At 41.8% G+C, this 9,392-nt stretch overlaps 1 non-coding gene across 1 annotated transcript; it reads right to left on the minus strand.

Annotated features, from left to right (window-relative positions):
• Positions 1-1,517: 1,517 nt before the first annotated feature.
• Positions 1,518-1,624, minus strand: LOC130983599 (small nucleolar RNA R71). Its single transcript, XR_009087582.1, has one exon. It is a non-coding gene; the product is annotated as a small nucleolar RNA R71 (small nucleolar RNA).
• Positions 1,625-9,392: the final 7,768 nt, after the last annotated feature.

A 9,392-nucleotide genomic window follows, 5' to 3' on the forward strand; every position in this document is an offset into this window, starting at 1 on the left:
ATCTTCTTCCATCTCTTGTACTTTTCCTTGAGCTTTGAGTAGCTAACTCTCTCTCATTGAGAGAGGGAGCTCTGTTGTACTTGATGGATTAATGATAGTAAATTTTTTCTTCTCTGCATCTTCTCTTTAATTTGCTAGAAGGAATTTCGTTTTAACGCTAGTGTTCAATCATCTTGGGAAAGAGGTTGAATGCAAAATGGGTTTCATGGGAGCCTTGAAAAAGGAAACATGAAACCATGCTTGAAATCCCTTCTCACACTTGAGTAGAATATGGATATTGGTGATTGGAAATGGTGACATATAATCCACCCTTTACCTGGACCTATGATGATGTATGGTATAATCAGGGACCGAGCATATCTCTCTTCATGATTAGACCAAGGAATTGGCTGATTATCAAGATTTGAGAGATTGAGTCACCAAGGGATTGGGGCTCAATCAATCATGATTGCCAAGAGGTCAATGAGTTGCATGATTGAAGATGAGATGAGCTAGATTTAATCCAAAGAGAACAATATCTCCCAATCTTAATGAACTCCCCTATTTTTATCTTTCATATTCTTTATAGCTTTATTTACAATTCTCTTAATCCCCATTCCCCTTCCCATTTATAATTCAGTCATTTATGTTTTTGCACTTTACATTCTCTCCATTTCCTTTTATGCAATTTATTTTGTCTCTTTACCTTTGAGCCATTTACTTTCCTGCTCATTTATAATTCTGCAATCATACTCTATACTGCTTAGCTTGACTAATTCACCAATTGATTAGCATTGCTCAATTCTACCATTCTTTGTGGATACGATCCCACTCCACTGTGGGTTATTACTTGACGATAATTTTGGTGCGCTTGCCAAAGAACAGATTCATAATAAAAAATTTTGTGGGGTGTGAATTCCGATCATCAAGTTTTATGGCGCTGTTGCCGGGGATTGGTTTGAATTTGACGATTACTAAATTGATTATGGAGCTAGATTAAGCATTTTAATTACTCTGTCATTTTCTTTCCAGTTCTTTTTCCTTTTCTTTTCTTTTTCTTATTTTGTTTTGTTTTGCTTTAAGTAGTAGAGGAAGATTTGAGAACTAATATGGAGGAAGAGGTACATAACCATGTTTGAGAGGAAACTGGCAATCATATTGGGCAAGAGAGGAGAGTCTTAGGCTCCTACTTCAACCTAAATCTAGGAAACTATGGCAGCAGCATTCTGAAGCCAATAATTCACGCTAACAACTTTGAGTTGAAACCTCAACTCATCACACTTGTCCAAAATAATTGTTCATATAGAGTGGGTGCCCAGAAGGACCCAAACCAACATCTCACTACATTCTTGAGGATATGCGACACTGTAAAGTCCAATGGTGTACACCCTGACACCTACAAGCTACTTTTGTTCCTTTTCTCACTCAGAGATAAGGCAGCAAAGTGGTTGGAAGCATTTCCCAAGGAGAGCTTGACCACTTGGGAGGAGGTTGTAAACAAGTTCCTAGCAAGATTCTACCCACCACAGCGAGTCAATAGGTTGAGAACTGAGGTGCAAACATTCAGGCAGCAAGATGGTGAAACACTTTATGAGGCCTGGGAGAGGTTCAAAGGCTTGACGAGGAAATGCCCTCCGGATATTTTCAACAAATGGGTTCAACTATACATCTTCAATGAGGGGCTATCATATGAAGCAAAGAAGGCTATGGAGCACTCTTCAGGGGGTTCACTTAACAAGAAAAAAACTATTGAAGAGGGCATAGATGTTATTGAGACTGTAGCTGAAAATGAGTACTTCTACGCTTCAGAAAGAGCTCAAAAGAGAGGGGTGCTGGAACTCAACTCTATGGATGCCTTGTTAGCACAAAACAAGGCAATTGCAACACAATTAGCAGCCTTAACAAAGAAGGTAGAGGCAAACTGATGCACCACTATTTCGTGGTACATCTTGTGCTTAATTGAGTGAATTTTATCCACTATTCTCACACTTATTCATGTAAATTGCATGTTTTACATTTTCCTTCCTGATTCTGTGCTTTGATTGAAAATATGTTTCTTTGGTCTTAGTTTAGCTAATTTTAATCCTCTCTTATTACCATTCGATGTCATGATATGTGTGTTAAGTGTTTTCAGAGATTACAGGGCAGGAATGGCTTAGAGGATAGAAAGTAAGCATGCAAAAGTGGAAGGAATACAAGAAGCTGATGGAACTGCAAAGCTATCAGCCCTGACCTCTTCGCACTCAGTCGATCATAACATGAGCTAAAGAGGTCCAAATTAGGCGGTTCTAGTTACGTTGCAAAGCTAACATCCGGGGCTTTGCAATGATATACAATTTGGCATAGTTGTCTTGGCGTTTAAGGACGCGCATGCTGCAAAGCAAGCGTATGCATGGATTGTGCAAAAGTTCAGCGATGCGTATGCATGCTTGACGCGTACGCACGCATGAGCCACGTGCTGTACGTATCAGAAATCGCCCCCAGCAATTTCTGGGCTGTTTTTGACCTAGTTTTTGGCCCAGAAAATATAGATTAGAGGCTGCAGAGTGGAGGAATGAAGGACATCAATTCTCATTATTCACAATTTAGGTTTTAGATGTAGTTTCCAGAGAGAAAGAGAGAGGCTCTCTCCTCTCTCTAGGTTTTAGGATTCCTAGTTTTATGCTTTTGAGTTGGATATTGAAAGAGTTACTTCCTCCGTTGAAGTCTTTATCATTCTAGTTTGTTTTCTATTTCCTTGCTCTTTTAATTTCCCATTTACCCTGTTCAGAGTTACATATGGATATCTTTAATTTTGGAATTTATTAATGCAAAAGATACTTTTCTATTTAATTTCTTTATCCATTGATTATACTCACTTCCATTCCAATTAATTTGATTATTATGTCTTCTTTCTACTCCATTTACATGTATGCGAACATGGCATCCATGTCAATGGAGTAGGCTCTCAACTTGACTTGGAGTTAGATTAATATTTGGAGACCCTTGAGTTGGAAGACTCAAGAATTAAATTGTAATTGGAAATTGTTAGCTGGCTCTCTAGTCACTAACGCTAATCCTTTCCAAGGGAGAGGATTAGGACTTGTGAAACAAAGTCAGCTCAACTACTTGACTTTCCTTCATTCGTTGAGGGTTAACTAAGTAGAAACAACAACCTAAGGTATTACTTGGACGATCCAGTGCACTTGCTGGTTAGTTGTGCGGAGTTGTGACTAAGTGTGATTCACGTTTGAGAGCGCTACCAAGTTATTGGAGCCATTGTTGATGATCACAATTTCGTGCACCAAGCATCATCAACCAAAAAGGCAAAGAGGGATGTAAAGACCAACAATGATGATGATAAGGAGTAAAGCAAGTAAACTCCAAAAGGTTGTATTGTTATATGATTGTCTGCTTGTCTGCTTGTCTGCTTGTCTGTTTGTCTTCTATTAAAAAGGTTTGCAACTTGCAGCAGTGAACACAACAACTCAATCATCACTTGAATGGGGCCAAGGTGAAGGGACCACTGTTGAACAACCACAAGAACAAGTTCAATACATGCAGAATACTTCAAATTCTCAGGATGAATTTCATGGTGATACATACAACTCATCTTGGAGAAATCATCCCAATCTAAAGTGGGGTGAAAACCATTGGCAAAAGAACAACAACCACAATCACTCCCGCAACACAAATAACCAAAATCACCATGCCAACAACACTAACCAATATAGAAAAACACAAAACACATATCAACCACCTCATAATAATTCACAAACTCACCAAAATAACTTCTCTGCACCATCATCCAACTCACAAAATTACCACACTAATCCACCCAACAACTTCCAACAACAATCAACCCCCATCATACCCCCAATTGACCATCATGAAACTAGAATCTCAAGTCTTGAAGTAACCTTGCAAGCACTTGCTCAAACCACTCAAGCCTTAGCTAAGGGACACAAGGAACATGAGGTCATCATGAAGAATATTGAGAGACAAGTGGGACAATTAGCCAAACAAGCCGAGCGACCAACCAATGTTCTCCCAAGTGACACAATACCCAACCCAAGAGAAGAATGTAAGGCTCTGCGGTTAAGAAGTGGCAAGGTAGTTGGTGAAAGTTCGAATAAAGAAGCAACAAAACCCAAAGAGGAGATACAAGTGGAAAGGCAGGATGAGGAAAAGGATTCAACATCTAACAAAGGTAAAGAGGTTGTCAAGCCACAAGGCAAACCTCCCACTCAAGGAAGCAACCATGCTAGCAAGGAGAGTGTGAATCCACAACAAGAAAACAAGAATGAAGGAGTAAAAGCCTATGTACCCAAGCTTCCATACCCAACTAGGGTACATAAAGGAGCAAAGAACCAACAATTCCCAAGGTTCTTAGAAATCTTCAAGAAACTTGAAATCAACATCCCATTGGCAGAAGCTCTGGAACAGATGCCACTATATGCAAAGTTTCTTAAGGAATTGATCACCAAGAAGAGAAGTTGGCAAGAAAAAGAAACTGTGGTTCTCAATCAAGAGTGTAGTGCCATCATTCAACAAGGGCTACCTCCAAAACTCAAAGATCCTGGCAGCTTCCTCATACCCTGCACGATTGGGAGCATGGCCGTTGACAAATCACTTTGTGACCTGGGAGCAAGCATTAACCTAATGCCCCTTACCATGATGAAGAAAATGATGATTGAAGAGCTTAAACCCACAAGGATGTCACTCCAACTTGCTGACAGATCCATCAAAATACCAAATGGAGTAGTTGAGAACCTCTTGGTGAAGGTGGGAAACTTCATATTCCCAGCTGATTTTGTGGTCCTAGACATGGATGAAGAGGGAAACAATTCAGTTATTCTTGGTAGACCCTTTTTGGCTACAGCTAGAACAATCATTGATGTGGAAAAGGGAGAGATGATTTTCAGAGTGCATGATGAGCAAATGACCATAAATGTCTTCAAAGCAATGCAACACCCTGTTGAGAAAGAAAATTACATGAGGATTGATGTAGTAGATTCTTTGGTTGAAGAAGTGCTTGACACAAACCATCAAATGAAACAAGAGGAAGTCCATAACATCAAGGGACAAGAAGAGAACAAATTGAAAGCATCAGAGGAACCAAGTGAAGCTACGAAAGAAGAGGCACCACAACAAGAGTTGAAACCATTACCCCCTCATCTTAAATATGCATTCCTTGGTGAGAAGGACAGCTTCCCAGTGATCATCAATTCCACATTGAGTGCAGAGGAAGAAGAAAAGCTCCTTGTGGTTTTGAAAGCTCACAAAGAGGCGTTGGGTTGGACCATTGATGACTTGAAAGGCATAAGCCCTGCCGTATGTATGCACAAGATACTTTTAGAGGAGAATTCCAAACCAGTGGTACAACCCCAAAGAAGATTGAATCCAACAATGAATGAGGTTGTTCAAAAGGAAGTCCTGAAGTTGTGTAAGGCTGGGATCATCTACCCTATATCTGACAGCCCATGGGTCAGTCCAGTGCAAGTAGTACCTAAGAAAGGGGGGATGACCGTCATTGTTAATGAGAAGAATGAGCTTATTCCAACACGAACAGTGACAGGGTGGAGAATGTGCATAGACTATAGGAGGCTGAATGATGCCACACGAAAAGACCACTTCCCTCTACCTTTCATTGACCAGATGCTTGAAAGATTGGCTGGCCATGCTTATTACTGTTTTCTTGATGGATATTCTGGGTATAACCAGATTGTGGTTGACCCCATGGATCAAGAGAAGACTTCCTTTACTTGTCCCTTTGGAATCTTCGCATACAGGAGAATGCCATTTGGACTGTGTAATGCTCCAGCTACCTTTCAAAGGTGCATGCTATCAATCTTCTCAGACATGGTAGAAAAATTTATTGAAGTATTTATGGATGATTTCTCTGTTTTTGGTGATTCTTTCAATACTTGCTTGCACCATCTTACCTTAGTCTTGAAAAGGTGCCAAGAAACTGATGCATTCGCATATTTGCCATTTTAACTAGTTAGTTTAGTTAGTTTTAGCTTAGGTTCATTCACTTTCTTTGAAATAAATGAGCAATTTTGTGAGTTTTCCTCCATGCATCCATGAACCAAGAATTAAGTGAAATTTGGCATAATTCATGCAAATAAATCAAGAAGTTTATATACAAGTTGATGTGAATGATTCCCTTGAAAATTATTGCATAAGATGGCAAAACTTTGAGGAAAGTTCTTTGGTTTATGTTAGGTGATGAAGCAAGAAGATAATGGAGCAAGAAAATATTGGAGAAAGGAAGAACAAGCAAGTTGGCAACTTGGAAATCAAGTTGGCAACTTGCTAGTGTGTGTCCAGCAGAGTTGGCAGCTTGACCTCCCCCTCTTCAAGGATGAATATCTTGAACCACAAGGATCCAATTGGCATGATTCCAATTGCGTTGAGAAGCTGACATCAAGAGCTTTCCAACGATATATAATAGTCCATAATGTGGCGAGGAATGGAAGCTCAAATCAGAGGGAAACTCAAGCCCCAAGAGCAAGGAAATGAAGCATTGCAAGTTGCCAACTTGAGCAGCAAGTTGGCAACGCCAGGAGCCATCAGGGGAAGCCACCAGGGGAAGAGTAGCACGTTGCCAACGCCAACACCAAGTTGGCAACGCCCAAGCCAAGTTGAAGAAGAGCCTGGCGTTGTTGCTGGCGTGTTTGCCAACAACTTGGGCAACAACGCCCAGGCAGCTTGAGGATGCTCTCTTCAAGAACGTGTATCTTGAGCTAGAAAACTCCAATTGAGGTGAAATCAGTGGCATTGGAAAGTAGACATCAAGAGATTTTCAACCATATATCACAATATGAAATTGGAGTTCATTTGAAGGTTCAAATGTTGGCTTCATTTAGAGCCTCAAACATGGAAAGTATTGTTTCTGGATTGCTCACCAAGTTGGCAACGCCCAACCAAGTTGCCAACGCCCAAAATGAAGAGAGGAGCACCAACCAAGTTGCCAATGCCCACAAGCCTTGCCATGCACGTTGCCAACGCCAGGAAGGGCACCAATCAAGTTGCCAACGCCCATAAGCCATGCCATGCACGTTGCTAACGCCCATAAGCCTTGCCATGCACGTTGCCAACGCCAGGAAGCAAACATGGAGCCTTGAGAAAGGCTCGAGCACGTTGCCAACGTGCTGAAGAGAAGGAGTGCCAGGATGGTGAGGAAATTGTGATGCACGTTGCTAACTTGGAATGTAGGGGCGTTATCCACAACAACTCCAACAAGGCAGCCTGACCATGTCCACTTCAATGGAAGATATCTTGAGCTACAGAGATCCAAATCGAGTGCTTCCAGTTGCATTGGAAAGCTGACATTCAGAGCTTTCCAACCATATATAATAGTCTATGGCGGAGCACAAAATTGAAGCCAAACCAGAGTCATCTTTAGGCCCTAAAAACAAGAACATGAAGTGAAATTCAAGAAGGCTAGAGATTAGCCTTGGAGTGTGGCACGAGCACGTTGCCAACGTGCATATAAGGGTGCGTGTTTTGCAACAACGCCAGCCCCAAGTCCCTGCCTTGGGAGGTTAAGGCACGGGCACGTTGCCAACTTGGGAGTGAAGGTGCGTTTTTGGCAACAACTTGGCAGCTTAACCTTACCTTCTTTGAGGAACCATAACTTGAGCTAGGAAAGTCCAATTGAGGTGATTCCAGTGGCATTAGAAAATAGACATCAAGAGCTTTCCAATGATGTATAGTAGTCCATATTGAAGTAGAAGGTTGACACTCAAATTCTGAGCTACATTTAGCATGAAAGTAGAGCCAAGAAGAGGAGAAGCAAGTTGTTAGCAACAACTTGGGCTAGCAACGCCCAAGTCTCAAACTCACTTCCAGGAAATGATGATGCACGTTGCCAACGTGCATTAAGGCCTGCGTTATTGACAAAAACGCCAAGCCAATGGGCCAGAAGCATGATGAACTCTTCCTTTCCAAGTCTAGCAACACTTCTTCCAATTGAGCCAAGAATTCAACAAAGAGGAAGCCCATATTGTTAACCCAATTCAAGATATTTGAAAGAGCTTTAGGAGTAGTATAAATAGAAGAGATTGATGTACTTGTAGAGGACTTTTGAATACTTTTTGACACTTAGAATTTTTATACACTTTTAGCACTTGTACTTGGCTTTTATTAGAACTTCCGGGTACTCTCCGGAAAGCTCATCTTTGGTTTTCTATTGGAATTCTTCTTCTTCATTTTCAAGTTTTAAGCACTTCATTCTTCTTCTTCTTCTTCCTTTACATTTTAGTTTAATTTTGATTTATGGCAATTGTTGTTGAAATTGGAGCAATGACTCACTAAACCCCACTTTCATTAGGGGGAGGAGCTCTATTTGTTGGAATGAATTGGTGAACCCATCTTCTCCTCCTCAATTCTAGTGGTTGATCTAAAGAGGGAACTCTTGCTCTTCATAGATTCAACCACCATCGAGAGAGGGGTTAATCTACATGAATTATGTGGTGAATTTGAGGAATGAGCCACATAATTCAGTTTAGAGTTCATCCTTTCATGATTTCTTTAATCAATATACCTTGGTTAGTGTTCATACCCTGACCGAGCTCTCCAAACTCGGTAAAGCTGATAGAAGGCCCGACCTCGACCCAAGGCCCACGTTCGAGGTCGGACCTCGGACAAACAGGCCAAAGAAAGGCCCGTCAGAAGGAACTAAGCCCAAAACCTAAAGGCCGAAAGGGCCTGGGAAAGGCGGTTCCGCAAAGATAGAGATAAATCTCCCAAAAGATAAGATAAGATAAGAATATCTTATCCAGGGATGATCGCAGCCAACTACTATAAATACACTGGAGCACCCAGGTATAACTCATACTCTAATTCTACTTGATATCTGCTTGGACCCATGCTAACTTAAGCATCGGAGTGTCATTGCAGGTACAACCCCCGCCGTTCAGCACAACCAGCTCGGGTCACAGACCCCCCACCTCGGGCCTTGCCAGAAGACCGAGCTACACGTTTCAGGTAACCCTCGGAACATTGGCGCCGTTGCCGGGGACCTGGAAGTCATCCCTTTACCATGGCGGACGACCCTCCCAACAATAACCACGCTACATCAGAACAAGAAGAGGAAGTTGACACCGGAGAACGGCCGGACAGCCCTCTATCACCACGCACTCCAGGAGGAAACAAACAGAATCGCCCAAAGACATCACCCCCAGACAAAGATCCACAAAATCCCGAAAGAGAAAAAAGTTCGGAGATTCTGGAAACAGTTCGGGCACAACAAAGCCGGCTGAGACAACTCGAAGAGGACGTAAAGAAGCAGAAGGAAACTGAACAGGATCTGAGAAGGGAAGCTCGCAAACGCAGGGAATTGGAAGAAAAACTGCGGAAGATAGAGGCCAACCTAAAAGATCGGATGGAACACGGCACCACTCCCGAAAGCAACCATGATCCCTTCA

This window comes from Arachis stenosperma, chromosome 5 (assembly GCF_014773155.1).
Source record: "Arachis stenosperma cultivar V10309 chromosome 5, arast.V10309.gnm1.PFL2, whole genome shotgun sequence".
NCBI lineage: Eukaryota > Viridiplantae > Streptophyta > Magnoliopsida > Fabales > Fabaceae > Arachis > Arachis stenosperma.